This window comes from Oncorhynchus nerka, linkage group LG18, assembly GCF_034236695.1.
Source record: "Oncorhynchus nerka isolate Pitt River linkage group LG18, Oner_Uvic_2.0, whole genome shotgun sequence".
Lineage (NCBI taxonomy): Eukaryota > Metazoa > Chordata > Actinopteri > Salmoniformes > Salmonidae > Oncorhynchus > Oncorhynchus nerka.
In genome coordinates this window covers 3704879-3722184 of record NC_088413.1, presented here as the reverse complement: position 1 = coordinate 3722184, position 17306 = coordinate 3704879, and the positions used below count along the sequence as shown (strand labels likewise).

Genomic DNA, 17306 nt, shown 5'->3' with positions numbered 1-17306 from the left:
TCATATAATATTACAAAGAATGGTACAAAGGCCATTATAAAACACACAAACTTATGAGTCCCAACTCTCATTGTTTTCCTACAGGTGAAACTCTACTGACAGTCCAACAAGACATTAAGGCTAAACTGAAACACAAGTATCAACACATATCTGAAGGAATTGGACACCATGGAAACCAAAGTCTGTTCAAGGACATCTACACAGAGCTCTACATCACAGAGGGTGGAAGTGGAGGGCTCAATAATGAACATGAGGTTAGACAGATAGAGATGGCATCCAAGAAACAAACCACACAAGAGACACCAATCAAATGCAACGACATCTTCAAGCCTTTACCTGGACAAGACAAACCTATCAGAACTGTGCTGACAAAAGGAATCGCTGGCATTGGAAAAACAGTCTCTGTGCAGAAGGTCATCCTTGATTGGGCAGAGGGAAAAGCAAATCAGGACGTTCATTTCATGTTTCCTCTTCCTTTCCGTGATCTGAACCTGAAAAAGGACCAATACAGTCTGATGCAACTTCTTTCCCACTACTTCTCAGAGCTGAAAGAGATTGACAGCATTGAAGATGGTGAAACCAAAACTGTTTTCATTTTTGATGGTCTGGATGAGTGTCGACTTCCTCTAGACTTCAAAAACAATGAGAAGTGCTCTGAAGTCACGAAGCCAACCTCAGTGAACGTGCTGCTGACAAACCTCATCAAGGGGAATTTGCTTCCCTCTGCTCTACTCTGGATAACTTCACGACCTGCAGCAGCCAATCAGATCCCTCCTGAGTGCGTTGACCAGGTGACTGAGGTACGAGGGTTCAATGATCCACAGAAGAAGGAGTACTTCAGGAAGAAAATCAAAGATCAGAATCTGGCCAATGAAATCATCAAACACATGAAGACATCAAGGAGCCTCCACATCATGTGCCACATGCCAGTGTTCTGTTGGATATCAGCCACTGTCCTTGAGATGATGCTGAAAGAGGCAGAGAAGGATGAAGTCCCCAAAACTCTGACCCAGATGTACTCACACTTCATACTCATCCAAATCATTGCGAAGAACAAGAAGTACAACAAAGCCACAGAGACAAACGCAAAGGAACTGTCTCAGTCAGACAAAGAGATGATCCTGAAACTGGCTAAACTTGCTTTCCAACAGCTGCAGAAGGGCAACCTGATCTTCTATGAGGAGGACCTGAGAGAGTGTGGCCTTGATGTCACAGAGGCATCAGAGTACTCAGCATTGTGTACAGAGATCTTTAAAGAGGAATCTGGGCTGTACCAAGACAAGGTCTACAGCTTTGTGCATCTGAGCATTCAGGAGTTTCTAGCAGCAGTGCATGCTTTAGAATCATGTCTGAACAAGAAGGAAAATGTTTTCTCCCCCACTAGTGATGATGAAGAGAAAAAGTCAATCAGGTTGTCTGACTTACACAGGAGAGCAGTGGACCAGGCCTTGAAGAGTGAGAATGGACACCTGGACCTGTTCCTCCGCTTCCTTCTGGGTCTCTCACTGGAGTCCAATCAGAATCTGTTACGAGGCCTTCTGACACAGACAGGAAGGACAACACAGACCAATGCAGTTGAGAGAACAGCCAGGTACCTTTCAAACAAGATCAAGAAGGAATCCTCACCCGAAAGGATCATCAACTTGTTCCACTGTCTGAATGAACTTGGTGCCAACTCTCTAGTTGAAGACATGCAGACCTCCCTGCGATCAGGAACTATTTCAGAAACAATACTAGAACCTGACCAATGTTCAGCCCTGGCCTACCTGTTACTGATGTCAGAGGAGGTGCTGGAGGAGTTTGACCTGAAGACATACAACACATCAGAGAAAGGTTATCAGAGGTTGCTGCCTGTAGTGAAAACCTGCAAGAGAGCACTGTAAGTTCTGTTATTGAGTTGATGTTGACAGTATCATTATAATGAAGGATTTGTATATCTAACTGATTATCTCCTCTCTCCAGACTGGATCACTGTGAACTCACATATGAATCCTGTGAGACTCTGGCCTCAGCTCTGCAGACACCAAACTCCCCCCTGAGAGAACTGGACCTCAGCTACAATGACCTGGGAGACAGAGGAGTGGAGCTGCTCTGTGTTGGACTAACCAGTCCACTCCGCAACATACAGACACTAGTGTGAGTTAAATATCTCGACTGAGTTAGTATGTTTTTAACATTGGTTGATCATGTCCTTCTGTTATTGTCTTAATGCATCTCAATTTCGTAAAGCTTTGCTTATTTAACAGTGTATCGACATATCTCCTCTCTCCAGACTGGCTGACTGTTACCTCACATATAAATCCTGTGAGACTCTGGCCTCAGCTCTGCAGACACCAAACTCCCCCCTGAGAGAACTGGCCCTCAGCTACAATGATCTGGGAGACAGAGGAGTGGAGCTGCTCTGTGTTGGACTAACCAGTCCACTCCGCAACATACAGACACTAGAGTGAGTTAAATATATTCAGGATGAGTTATTATGTGGATGTTTTCAACATGTGTTAATCATGTGCTCTTCTGCCCTCTAGTCTAGGTCAGTGTGGTCTGACAGAGGGTTGCTGTTCAGATCTGGCCTCAGTCCTGAGTTCACCCAACTCACAACTGAAACAACTGGAGCTGAGAGACAATGACCTGCAGGACTCAGGAGTTACACTGCTGTCTGCTGGACTGGAGGATCCAGACTGTAAACTACACACACTGGGGTAAGTACAGCTGTTTCAGTCAGGTTGGTACTGAGCTGAGTTACTCTGCTGTCTGCTGGACTGGAGGATCCAGACTGTAAACTACACACACTGGGGTAAGTACAGCTGTTTCAGTCAGGTCTGTACTGAGCTTAGTAAAACAAATACTGTATAAATCTAATGTTTCATCACAATATTTGTGTCATGGATAAATGTATTCGTGTCCTACAAGATGATTGACATCAGTACACCAACCTAGACAGCTGTTGTGTCTCTCTGTAGGCTGTCTGGCTGTCTGGTCACAGAGGAGGGCTGTGCTGCTCTGTCTTCAGCTCTGAGGTCAAACCCCTCCCACCTGAAAGAGCTGGACCTGAGCTACAATCACCCAGGAGACTCTGCAGGGGGACTGCTTTCAGCTGCTCTGGTGGATCCCACATATAAACTGATGAAGCTGAAGTAAGTCAGAATAGATGTCCTGATAGTGTGAGCAGCGGTTGTGTCATATGTAGTGTAGTAAGATCAGTAACATGAGGACATGATGGTAGAATTAAGGGGGAAGTTTACCCAGCAGGCTGAGCACTCCAACACAGCATACATCATCACCACATGAATACTCTTCTTCTGCATCTCTGATATCCTGTTGGAATTGTACTCTGTTCTGTATGCAGTAGGTAGGATAGAATACCTGTATGTCTCTAGTAATGAATTGTACTCTGTTCTGTATGCAGTAGGTAGGATAGAATACCTGTATGTCTCTAGTAATGAATTGTACTCTGTTCTGTATGCAGTAGGTAGGATAGTATACCTGTATGTCTCTAGTAATGAATTGTACTCTGTTCTGTATGCAGTAGGTAGGATAGAATACCTGTATGTCTCTAGTAATGAATTGTACTCTGTTCTATATGCAGTAGGTAGGATAGAACACCTGTATGTCTCTAGTAATGAATTGTACTCTGTTCTGTATGCCGTAGGTAGGATAGAATACCTGTATGTCTCTAGTAATGAATTGTACTCTGTTCTGTATGCAGTAGGTAGGATAGAATACCTGTATGTCTCTAGTAATGAACTGTACTCTGTTCTGTATGCAGTAGGTAGGATAGAATACCTGTATGTCTCTAGTAATGAATTGTACTCTGTTCTGTATGCAGTAGGTAGGATAGAATACCTGTATGTCTCTAGTAATGAACTGTACTCCGTTCTGTATGCAGTAGCTAGGATAGTAATGAACTGGGATAGTGCACCAGAACACAACAATATGGTTTAAATGTTGACTGCTTTATTAGGTCTTTGTCAGTCAATAACTTGTTTCTCCTACAGTGTGGATCATGGTGGAGAGTGCAGGCTGAAATCAGGGCTGAGGAAATGTAAGTCTCTTCAATCCTATTTAACTGTATATTCAGAACTATAGTAACATAGTAACTAATCAATACTTGTTCTGTAACTACAAAACAACATTTTATATGAAGATGTGGTTTGATTAAACTCTCCTTTTGTCTACAGATGCCTGTCATCTCACCCTGGACCCAAATACAGCAAACCCAAACCTGAGACTGTCTGAGGGGAACAGGAAGGTGACACGGCTGTTGAAGGAGCAGCATTATGAAGACTATCCAGACAGATTGGATCATCCCCAAGTTCTCTGCAGAGAAGGCTTATCTGGAGGTCGTTATTACTGGGAGGTGGAGAGGGATGGTGGCGGGGCTTACATTGGTGTGGCGTACAAAGGAATGGAGAGGAAGGGAGGGCAGAGTGACCGTAGGATTGGACACAATAGGAAGTCCTCGTGTTTATTCTGCTCTGATGGTTGTCATAACATTTACCATCATGGAATCATCAGATCCAGTCGACCGATCAAGAATTTTCCTGTTTCTAAGAGAGTTGGAGTGTATCTGGACTGGTCAGCTGGTACTTTGTCCTTCTATAGTGTGTCCTCCTCTGGTACACTGACACACCTTTACACAGAACACACCACATTCACTGAACCCCTTTATCCTGGGTTTGGGTTTGAGGTTTCCTCCTCTGTGACCCTGTGTCAGATAGATGACCAACACATTCAGAGGTGAGTCAAATAGCAATGTTTCATCATTTGTTTCCTCTGGAATCATTCCTACAATTAGATTAGTAGTAGTGGTGTGTTTTAATGTGTTCTGTTGGACCTACAGACAGTTAGATTAGTAGTAGTGGTGTGTTTTAATGTGTTCTGTTGGACCTACAGACAGTTAGATTAGTAGTAGTGGTGTGTTTTAATGTGTTCTGTTGGACCTACAGACAGTTAGATTAGTAGTAGTGGTGTGTTTTAATGTGTTCTGTTGGACCTACAGACAATTAGATTAGTAGTAGTGGTGTGTTTTAATGTGTTCTGTTGGACCTACAGACAGTTAGACTGTGCCTAGTTAAATATCACCATCAGTATTGACTTTATGGAAGGTGACATAGTGGGCAATGTCACATTTAGGCAATGCAGCCTACATAGGGAGCTGTCCTGTCACCCTTTATACACCCTTTGTACTGCTTATGAAGACTGTATGTATGCTATATAAAGCCTTTATACGTTGTATTTAGTTTAATCACAGTCTATCCTTCTGCTTTACCAAATCCAGAGACCATGGTGGAGAGAGTTGGACCAAGCCTGGACCTGAGGACACCAGAGACCATGGTGTAGAGTGTTGTATCAAGCCTGGACCTGAGGACACCAGAGACCATGGAGGAGAGAGTTGTATCAAGCCTGGACCTGAGAAATGTGAGTGTTATTTGATTTAATTGTTTTTAAATCAAAATAGTTTCAAAGCATTCATTGTAGTTGATTTCAAGGCAAGGAACACAATCATGATCTATTTGGTCAAAACAAATGTATTTATATTATATTTCTACAACAACTAAGAGTATTGGAGAGCAAGGCTAAACTTCTCTGCTGTTTTGGTCCCGTGACTAACACGCTGTAAGAGAGTGAAGAGAACCCGTGCACATGGGCAGATACTGTGTGTGACTGTTTGAGAGAGAAGTCAAGCATCTTGCTCATCACAATATCTGTGGTGCTGCTCATACAACATCATTTAGCTGACTCTACCTTTAAGCTCTCATCATAGGATCTACCAGAAATCAGGCCCCCAACATCTACAAAACATGGACCAGAACGATGTTGTTTCCTGCTTCCACAAACATTCATTAATATAACACTAATGTCAGATAATGGTATACTAAAGAGTGTACATTCTGTGACTGTTGCTCACTTATATAAATTATTATTACAAGTCTATTTAATGATTATTAATTCATTACTCCATGATATTGTCCGTTTTAAATAACTACTTTTGCCTTCAGGGATTCCTCAGAGCTGTAAGACTTGTGACCATGTTGAGGTAAGTCATTATGTCAATTCTTACTTTTACATACCTGCAGGAGTCAGCCACAGTCTCAAAGCCAGGTGTGTACTGACCAACCATTCATGCTGGGATATAGACAGTCCTGTGTCCTGCTTTAGTAATATAAACACAGTCTCAAAGCCAGGTGTGTACTGACCAACCATTCATACTGGGATATAGACAGTCCTGTGTTCTGCTTTAGTAATATAAACACAGTCTCAAAGCCAGGTGTGTACTGACCAACCATTCATACTGGGATATAGACAGTCCTGTGTTCTGCTTTAGTAATATAAACACAGTCTCAAAGCCAGGTGTGTACTGACCAACCATTCATACTGGGATATAGACAGTCCTGTGTTCTGCTTTAGTAATATAAACACAGTCTCCTGTGACCAACCATTTCTGTCCTGTGTTCTGCTTTAGTAATATAAACACAGTCTCAAAGCCAGGTGTGTACTGACCAACCATTCATACTGGGATATAGACAGTCCTGTGTTCTGCTTTAGTAATATAAACACAGTCTCAAAGCCAGGTGTGTAGTGACCAACCATTCATACTGGGATATAGACAGTCCTGTGTTCTGCTTTAGTAATATAAACACAGTCTCAAAGCCAGGTGTGTACTGACCAACCATTCATACTGGGATATAGACAGTCCTGTGTTCTGCTTTAGTAATATAAACACAGTCTCAAAGCCAGGTGTGTACTGACCAACCATTCATACTGGGATATAGACAGTCCTGTGTTCTGCTTTAGTAATATAAACACAGTCTCAAAGCCAGGTGTGTACTGACCAACCATTCATACTGGGATATAGACAGTCCTGTGTTCTGCTTTAGTAATATAAACACAGTCTCAAAGCCAGGTGTGTACTGACCAACCATTCATACTGGGATATAGACAGTCCTGTGTTCTGCTTGTAGACATGCAGGATTTTAGCTGTTTTCATATTTTATCATTGGACAGTTTAGTTGATAAATCCCCAGCATTCTGTGTAACATTGAATAAATACATTTGATTAGTTACTTTGGTTAATGGGCCAGTTTCCCGGACACAGATTTAGTCTAGTCCTGGACCTTAAAGAACTTTCTATTGAAACTTCCATTGAGCATGCTTTTTAGTCCAGCACTAGACTCAATCTGTGTCCAGGAAACAGGCCCCATATGTATTACTGACATGCTTGTCCTTGTTCAGGACTCCACACACTGGCTTCAGATTGAACCCTTGACTTCCACTGTCCAGGGAGTGACAATGTTCAGGTAAAATAACTACTTTTAACATTTCATTCTACTTGCTTAGTGTATTTCCCCATTACCTTTGGGAATAGTCTTCTAATCCAACCTCTCCATTTGACCATTGACCTTCTCTACCATATCTTGTTGTTGCTCTCAGACACAGGACACCCAAAGGGAGTTATGAGTGCACAGTGTCTGGGCTCCGCTGGCTGTGTGAGAGAGATGTCATTCTGAAGTATCACTTCAGGAACTGGGAACCCTACAGTCAACTTCTGAAAGACATGCAGTACACACAAGGTGGTCCATTGCTGGACATCACTATGGAGTTAGGTGAACTGGAGGAAGTTCATCTGCCACACTTTGTCTGTTTAGGTAAAACCATATAGAAATAGTATTCAGAAAGACATTTCCATGTAACTGAGTTTCACTTCCTGAAATAATGAATGAACTATTCTGGGAATTTGAGTTTACTGTGATCTGGCTCTGCATAATCTTTGTGTTTTAGTTGGATGAATAATACAATATGTCTTTCTGTCTCCTTTGTACTGTGTTGTTCAGGGACCAACCCTTCCCTGAGGAATGAGATGAAGATTCTTCATGTAGAGGAACATGGAGTGTCTTTTGAGGAAGTGCATGAGGTCACCAGATTCCATGCTAACATTCTCCATCCCAAGTTCTCAGCTATCTCTCTGATACTGAGGTTACTATCTTGGAACGTAGATGTCCACTGTGAGCTGATGCTCTATCTGACAGTGAAAAGGGAAACACTAATTCCACGCCTGTACCTGTTTCCCAGTGACCCCGGCCAGATACTGGTGAGGTATCATTATTATAGAGATGACCTTAAACTGCACCCCTGGTTAGTTATGTTAGTTATGTTGACACTCGTTAAATTAAGATAAGTGTGTTGCTAGTTTTCTGAATAATGTTTGAAATAGACTATACATTGACTGGCTGGGTATTCCGTGCCTCGTTTCGCAGGCTGTGGAACAACAGGAAATGTCTCAAGGATCTTCAAGGATTCTCATCTCCAGACCAGAGCGGTCCTTCAAACTGAAGAGTTCCTTCAGACTGAACATTCCCTGTTCAACCTCCATCAATCCACCGGTACAGTTTTAGTTGACTAAGAACATGAATCTGACATTTAAGTCACATTTCTATTTATTGTTCTCTCTCTCAATTCAATTCAAATGCCTTTATTGGCATGGAAAACATGTTCACATTGCTAAAGCAGTCTCTCTCTCTCCCTCCAGAGGATTAATCTCATACATAGAGACACCACACCAAGCTTTTTCAAGGCGATTGTGAAAATAACAGGGATTGACATTGAGATGGAGTTATTCAGTGATGATGAGAGGATAGTATGGACAGAAATAGTATCACGAGGTAGGAGCACATGTCAATCATCACTTTGTACTTTTGTACCAGATGTTATTTAAAGTGATATAACCTCATGTTGTTTATCTTTCAGATGAATACTATCAGAACCAAGGTAAGACCCAGATGCAGACAGTCCAAGTAACAGTGTTTATTGTAAGAGTGGTCAGGCAGGCGGGGTCAGGGACAGGAGCAGCCAGAGTGGTCAGGCAGGCGGGGTCAGGGACAGGAGCAGCCAGAGTGGTCAGGCAGGCGGGGTCAGGGACAGGGGCAGCCAGAGTGGTCAGGCAGGCGGGGTCAGGGGAAGCCAGAGTGGTCAGGCAGGCGGGGTCAGGGACAGGGGCAGCCAGAGTGGTCAGGCAGGTGGGGTCAGGGACAGGAGCAGCCAGAGTGGTCAGGCAGGCGGGGTCAGGGACAGGGGCAGCCAGAGTGGTCAGGCAGGCGGGGTCAGGGACAGGAGCAGCCAGAGTGGTCAGGCAGGCGGGGTCAGGGACAGGAGCAGCCAGAGTGGTCAGGCAGGCGGGGTCAGGGACAGGGGCAGCCAGACTGGTCAGGCAGGCGGGGTCAGGGGAAGCCAGAGTGGTCAGGCAGGCGGGGTCAGGGACAGGGGCAGCCAGAGTGGTCAGGCAGGCGGGGTCAGGGACAGGGGCAGCCAGAGTGGTCAGGCAGGCGGGGTCAGGGACAGGGGCAGCCAGAGTGGTCAGGCAGGCGGGGTCAGGGTCAGGGGCAGCCAGAGTGGTCAGGTAGGCGGGGTCAGGGACAGGGGCAGCCAGAGTGGTCAGGCAGGCGGGGTCAGGGACAGGGGCAGCCAGAGTGGTCAGGCAGGCGGGGTCAGGGACAGGGGCAGCCAGAGTGGTCAGGCAGGCGGGGTCAGGGACAGGGGCAGCCAGAGTGGTCAGGCAGGCGGGGACAGGGGCAGCCAGAGTGGTCAGGACAGGCAAGGGTCAAAACCAGGAAGACAGGAAAAGAGAGACTGGGGAAAAAACACTGGTTGACTTGAACAAACAAGACAAACTGTCAACAGACAGAGGACACAGGAATAAGTACATGGGGGGGTAATGGGGAGATGGGTGACACCTGGAGGGGGGTGGAGACAATCACAAAGACAGGTGAAACAGATCAGGGTGTGACAGAATACGTCACTGACACTTTAGTACCAGATGCTGTTTAGAGTGATATAACCTCATTTTGTTTATCTTTCAGATGAATACGTCACTGACACCCGTTCAACAAGTAAGTAACCATGAGAGTTACAGAGCATTCGGAAAGTATTCAGAGCCCTAGACTTTTCCACATTTTCTTATGTTACAGCCTTGTTCTAAAATGGATTCAATTGTTGTTTTCCTTGTCAATCTACACACAATACCCCATGATGACATCACAATACCCCATAATGACATCACAATATACCCCATAATCATAAAGCACAACAGGTTTAGACATTTTTGCAAATGTATAAAATAAAATAAAAAATGATCACATTTACATAAGTATTCAGACCCTTTACTCAGTACTTTGTTGAATGCACCTTTGGCAGCAATTACAGCCTAGAATCTTCTTAGGTATGACACTACAAGCTTGGTACACCTATATTTGGGAAGTTTCTCTCATTCTTCTCTGCATATCCTCTCAATCTCTGTCAGGTTGGATGGGAAGTGTTGCTGCACAGCTATTTTCAGGTCTCTACAGAGATGTTCGATCGGGTTCAAGTCCAGGCTCTGGCTGGGCCTCTCATAGACATTCAGAGACTTGTCCCAAAGCCACTCCTGCATTGTCTTGTCTGTGTGCTTAGAGTCGTTGTCCTGTTGGAAGGTGAACCTTCGCCTCAGTCTGAGCGCTCTGGAGTAGGTTTTCATCAAGGATCTCTCTGTACTTTACCCTGTTCATCTTTCCCTTGATCCTAACTTGTCCCCCAGTCGCTGTCACTGAAAAACATCCCCACAGTATGATGCTGCCACCTCCATGCTTCACCGTACAGATGCTGCCACCTCCATGCTTCACTGTAGGGATGGTGACAGGTTTCTTCCAGATGTGAAGCTTGGCATTCAGGTCAAATAGTTCAATCTTGATTTTATCAGACCAGAGAATCTTGTTTCTCATGATCTGAGAGTCTCTAGGTGCCTTTTGGAAAACTCCAAGCTGGCTGTCATGTGCTGTTTACTGAGGAGTGGCTTCTGTCTGGACACTCTACCATAAAGGCCTGATTGGTGGACTGCTGCAGAGATGGTTGTCCTTCTGGAAGGTTCTCCACAGAGGAACTCTGGAGATGAGTGACCATCGGGTTCTTGGTCACCTCACCGACCAAGGCTCTTCTCCCCCGATTAATCAGTTTGGGCGGGCGGCCAGCTCTAGGAAGACTCTTGGTGGTTCCAAACTTCTTCCATTTAAGAATGATGGAGGCCACTGTGTTCTTGGGAACCTTTACTGCTGCATACATTTTTTGGTACCCTTCCCCAAATCTGTGCCTCGACACAATCCTGTCTCAGAGCTCTACGGACAATTCCTGAGACCTCATGGCTTGGTTTTTGCTCTGACATGCACAGTCAACTGTGGGACCTTATATAGACAGGTATGTGCCTTTCCAAATCATGTCCAATCAATCAATTGAATTTACCACAGGTGGACTCCAAGTTGTAGAAAAATCTCAAGGATGATCAATGGAAACAGGATGCACCTGAGCTCAATTTGGAGTCTCATAGCAAAAGGTCTGAATACTTATGTAAATAAGGTATTTCTGTTTCTTGTTTTTTATACATTTGCAAAAATGTTTAAACCTGTTTTTGCTTTGTTGTTTTGGGGTATTGTGATGTCGTTATGGGGTATTGTGATGTCGTTATGGGGTATTGTGATGTCGTTATGGGGTATTGTAATGTCGTTATGGGGTATTGTGATGTCGTTATGGGGTATTGTGATGTCGTTATGGGGTATTGTGATGTCGTTATGGGGTATTGTGATGTCGTTATGGGGTATTGTGATGTCGTTATGGGGTATTGTGATGTCGTTATGGGGTATTGTGATGTCGTTATGGGGTATTGTGATGTCGTTATGGGGTATTGTGATGTCGTTATGGGGTATTGGGATGTCGTTATGGGGTATTGTGATGTCGTTATGGGGTATTGTGATGTCGTTATGGGGTATTGTGATGTCGTTATGGGGTATTGTGATGTCGTTATGGGGTATTGTGATGTCGTTATGGGGTATTGTGATGTCGTTATGGGGTATTGTGATGTCGTTATGGGGTATTGTGATGTCGTTATGGGGTATTGTGATGTCGTTATGGGGTATTGGGATGTCGTTATGGGGTATTGGGATGTCGTTATGGGTTATTGTGATGCCGTTATGGGGTATTGTGATGCCGTTATGGGGTATTGTGATGTCGTTATGGGGGTATTGGGATGTCGTTATGGGGTATTGTGATGTCGTTATGGGGTATTGTGATGTCGTTATGGGGTATTGTGATGTCGTTATGGGGTATTGTGATGTCGTTATGGGGTATTGTGATGTCGTTATGGGGTATTGTGATGTCGTTATGGGGTATTGTGATGTCGTTATGGGGTATTGTGATGTCGTTATGGGGTATTGTGATGTCGTTATGGGGTATTGTGATGTCGTTATGGGGTATTGTGATGTCGTTATGGGGTATTGTGATGTCGTTATGGGGTATTGTGATGTCGTTATGGGGTATTGTGATGTCGTTATGGGGTATTGTGATGTCGTTATGGGGTATTGTGATGTCGTTATGGGGTATTGGGATGTCGTTATGGGGTATTGTGATGTCGTTATGGGGTATTGTGATGTCGTTATGGGGTATTGTGATGTCGTTATGGGGTATTGTGATGTCGTTATGGGGTATTGTGATGTCGTTATGGGGTATTGTGATGTCGTTATGGGGTATTGTGATGTCGTTATGGGGTATTGTGATGTCGTTATGGGGTATTGGGATGTCGTTATGGGGTATTGGGATGTCGTTATGGGTTATTGTGATGCCTTTATGGGGTATTGTGATGCCGTTATGGGGTATTGTGATGTCGTTATGGGGTATTGGGATGTCGTTATGGGGTATTGTGATGTCGTTATGGGGTATTGTGATGTCGTTATGGGGTATTGTGATGTCGTTATGGGGTATTGTGATGTCGTTATGGGGTATTGTGATGTCGTTATGGGGTATTGTGATGTCGTTATGGGGTATTGTGATGTCGTTATGGGGTATTGTGATGTCGTTATGGGGTATTGTGATGTCGTTATGGGGTATTGTGATGTCGTTATGGGGTATTGTGATGTCGTTATGGGGTATTGTGATGTCGTTATGGGGTATTGTGATGTCGTTATGGGGTATTGTGATGTCGTTATGGGGTATTGTGATGTCGTTATGGGGTATTGGGATGTCGTTATGGGGTATTGGGATGTCGTTATGGGTTATTGTGATGCCGTTATGTATTGTGATCGTTATGGGGGTATTGTGATGTCGTTATGGGGTATTGTGATGTCGTTATGGGGTATTGTGATGTCGTTATGGGGTATTGTGATGTCGTTATGGGGTATTGTGATGTCGTTATGGGGTATTGTGATGTCGTTATGGGGTATTGTGATGTCGTTATGGGGTATTGTGATGTCGTTATGGGGTATTGTGATGTCGTTATGGGGTATTGTGATGTCGTTATGGGGTATTGTGATGTCGTTATGGGGTATTGTGATGTCGTTATGGGGTATTGTGATGTCGTTATGGGGTATTGTGATGTCGTTATGGGGTATTGTGATGTCGTTATGGGTTATTGTGTGTAGATGTTTTTTATTAAATGTTATTTAAACATTACAATTAAATCTTAATCCCACTATGTAACACAATAGAGAAATCCAAGGGGTATGAACACTTTTGCAAGGCTCTGTATGTTATGTAGAATAGACAATCGTGTCAGCCAGGGTAGGCGTCAATTCCAAATAAATCAGTCAATTCAGGAAGTAAACTGAAATTCCAATTCAATAACTGGAAAAGGGCATCTACTTTTTACTTTCAGTGACTTCTCAATAAACCGAATAGGAATTTCATTTTTATTTTTTGACTGACTTCAATTGGAATTGCCTACAACCCTGGAGTCGGCTCTATTCAAGAAATGACTATCAGAGGAATGTTAACTGGAGAGACTGTTAGATGTAGAAACAGCTGCTGTTCACCCTAAAGACATATTTATTTAATTCACCCCCCTTCAGCATTAACACTACCTGGGATTCCTGCTGAGGAGTTTCTTCAGAAACACATGGCTGAACTCATTCAGCGAGTCAAAAACACACAGCCAATAGCAGATGTTCTGCGGACAAAGTACATGATTGGTGAAGAAGAGTACTCCAGAATAAAAGCTGAAACAACTGAACAGGAGCGAATGAGAGAACTACTGAATGCAGTCCTCCCTAAAGGACCAGAAGTGATGGGAGCTTGTCTCAAAGCTCTCAGTGAACATGAATACCATCTTGTTAAGTACTTGAGTGAATCTAGGTAAGACCGGTTTCTTTTCTCCCTCCCTTGAATATGTGGAATGATTAAATATAGGTCAAATAAAAACATAGCTACCCAGATCAAAGAGAGTCTTTTTCAGAATGGAACCATGTTTTTGTGTTGCTGCCTGTAATAAATGTGTCTTATCATAGGGCCATTATCTCATCATTATCTCAGGTGTATCATAGGACCATCATCAAATCATTATCTCAGGTGTATCATAGGACCATCATCAAATCATTATCTCAGGTGTATCATAGGACCATCATCACATCATTATCTCAGGTGTATCATAGGACCATTATCACATCATTATCTCAGGTGTATCTCACTCCTCCTTCTTCTCCATACTTTCTGATCTCCCTCTTCCCTTCTCCTCCATCCTCTGTCTTGTAGCACCTAATCTGAAGATGCTGAGGCCTGTCTCCTAGTCTGTGGACGAAGACACTTCTCCACCTAATCTGAAGATGCTGAGGCCTGTCTCCTAGTCTGTGGACGAAGACACTTCTTCACCTAATCTGAAAATGCTGAGGCCTGTCTCCTAGTCTGTGGACGAAGACACTTCTTCACCTAATCTGAAGATGCTGAGGCCTGTCTCCTAGTCTGTGGACGAAGACACTTCTTCACCTAATCTGAAGATGCTGAGGCCTGTCTTCTAGTCTGTGGACGAAGACACTTCTTCACCTAATCTGAAGATGCTGAGGCCTGTCTTCTAGTCTGTGGACGAAGACACTTCTTCACCTAATCTGAAGATGTTGAGGCCTGTCTTCTAGTCTGTGGACGAAGACACTTCTTCACCTAATCTGAAGATGTTGAGGCCTGTCTTCTAGTCTGTGGACGAAGACACTTCACCTAATCTGAAGATGTTGAGGCCTGTCTTCTAGTCTGTGGACAAAGACACTTCTTCACCTAATCTGAAGATGCTGAGGCCTGTCTCCTAGTCTGTTGAGGCTAGATGTTGAGGCCTGTCTCCTAGTCTGTTGAGGCTAGATGTTGAGGCCTGTCTTCTAGTCTGTGGACTAAGACACTTAAATGATTTTAAGGGAAATGTTTGTTTGTGCTATTCTTTTAACAAATGTCTGTTTTATTCATGTGCTGTTCTGTAAACTAATTTGTGTGTTCATCAAGTGGCTGACTGTACAAATCCTCACTATCAGTAGCTGTAATTTAGCAGTAAGGCCAGACGTTGGTTTGAGAAGGAGATATCTCAGTTTCAAGGTCTCAGTTTAGAGAGAAGAAGTCTCGTGAGGTGTTGGTCTGTCAAATGCTATGAACCAGTATTGGTCGGTCACATGAATGAAGCAAACAGTAATTAATCATTAATTATACTAAATCATGCAAATGTACCTTGTCTGTGTATAGCTATATATAAGAAAACTGCTGGGGCTGCCCCAGGCATAGCCCCTGATTGACATGTGTACTATGGTGCATTTAGTTGGTTGGAACCTTTCCAGCTCACTGACAATAAATAATGATTCATTTAAGATTGACTTTGAGTGTCACTGTGTGAGGCTAGTCAAAGATACACATCACCATGACCTTCCTTAGATTCTTTATGGGATTACAACTCACTCTTTCTGAAGGAAGTGAGGAAATGGACTCACTAAGGGGGATAGCTGAGAGGGCAGAGAAGGCACGTGACATCATCGACATGGTGTTGAGAAAAGGAACTGAACCAAGTTCCAGGATGATCAACCTTCTTGGGGAGCTGGACCCTTGCGAAAGGTCCAACCAAACAGCCTCTCTCCTTCTGCAGCCTCCTGGATGTGTGGATCTTCTAGCAGGAGGGTCAGTTAGTCCTCCACTAGGTACCTAGCTGGACCCCTATCTAGCAGGAGGGTCAGTCAGTCCTACACACATTCAACATAAATGTTTTTTATGAATATATTGTACAGTGTTGGCCTGTTAGAGGTTCATGAGAGAGACTGATTATCAACACAACCACCTCAGTCTATCAGCAGGTTTCCTGTTAGAGGTTCATGAGAGAGACTAATTATCAACACAACCACCTCAGTCTATGAGCAGGTTTCTCAGTGAGAGCCTGACGTCTGGAACACACTGACCATTGTCAGACATAAGGAGCTGTTAACCTGTCACTCCTTTACCAATGACTTGAGAGTGTCTGAAGGACATATAAGGAGCTGTGTGACCTGTCACTCCTTTACCAATGACTTGAGAGTGTCTGAAGGACATATAAGGAGCTGTGTGACCTGTCACTCCTTTACCAATGACTTGAGTGTCTGAAGGACATATAAGGAGCTGTGTAACCTGCCACTCCTTTACCAATGACTTGAGAGTGTCTGAAGGACATATAAGGAGCTGTTAACCTGCCACTCCTTTACCAATGACCTGAGAGTGTCTGAAGGACATATAAGGAGCTGTTAACCTGTCACTCCTTTACCAATGACTTGAGAGTGTCTGAAGGACATATAAGGAGCTGTTAACCTGTCACTCCTTTACCAATGACCTGAGAGTGTCTGAAGGACATATAAGGAGCTGTTCAACCTGTCACTCCTTTACCAATGACCTGAGAGTGTCTGAAGGACATATAAGGAGCTGTCCAACCTACGTTGATCTACCTGCCCAGGGACTACAGTTAAACTAGCTAGCTGGCTAAATCTGTCACATTTACAGAAATGATGATTGATGTGAAGTACCTCTGTCAAATACATTTTCAATAAATGACAGGAAAATGAATGGAATGTATTTGTCTGTGCATGTCTATCTCTGAATGTGTGTTGGTCTCTGTGTGTGAATGTGTCTTTGATTAGTGTGATTAGTTCAATGTAACTTCACATTATAAAGAGTCTATTTTTAACTTCATTTGCTATACATTATAATCAATATTTTGGGGGGGAGGGTTTGCAGAATCATTGTCTGTCATCGGTTACCCATCCTATCGTATTACCATAACAATACAGATATGACCGTCTTGCGTACTTCTGCCGAACCTGGTTGTTGTCACACTGCCCTCTGCTGGTAGCACTGCAAAACATCACTCAATCAAATCCTGATATAAAATAATACAAAATGCACTTTTACCAGATAGAATATGAATTCATGGGCTGAATACTGGCATTAAGTGTATGAAAACTTTACATGACATAAATGTGAATATATAATATAATCGTATACATGTTGAACCAGCCCACTGTGTTGAAATA

The 17306-nt window shown here is 43.6% G+C and overlaps 1 long non-coding RNA gene and 1 pseudogene across 1 annotated transcript in view; both read left to right on the top strand.

Moving 5' to 3' along the window:
• LOC135561714 (uncharacterized) overlaps positions 1 to 15626 on the top strand; it is a 29541-nt gene extending 13915 nt beyond the window's left edge. Inside the window, exon 2 of the long non-coding RNA XR_010459616.1 lies at positions 15071 to 15626. This is a non-coding gene — a long non-coding RNA (uncharacterized LOC135561714). The remainder of the gene's footprint in view (positions 1 to 15070) is intronic.
• Positions 13 to 15626, top strand: LOC115117457 (NLR family CARD domain-containing protein 3-like; annotated as a pseudogene).
• Positions 15627 to 17306: the final 1680 nt, after the last annotated feature.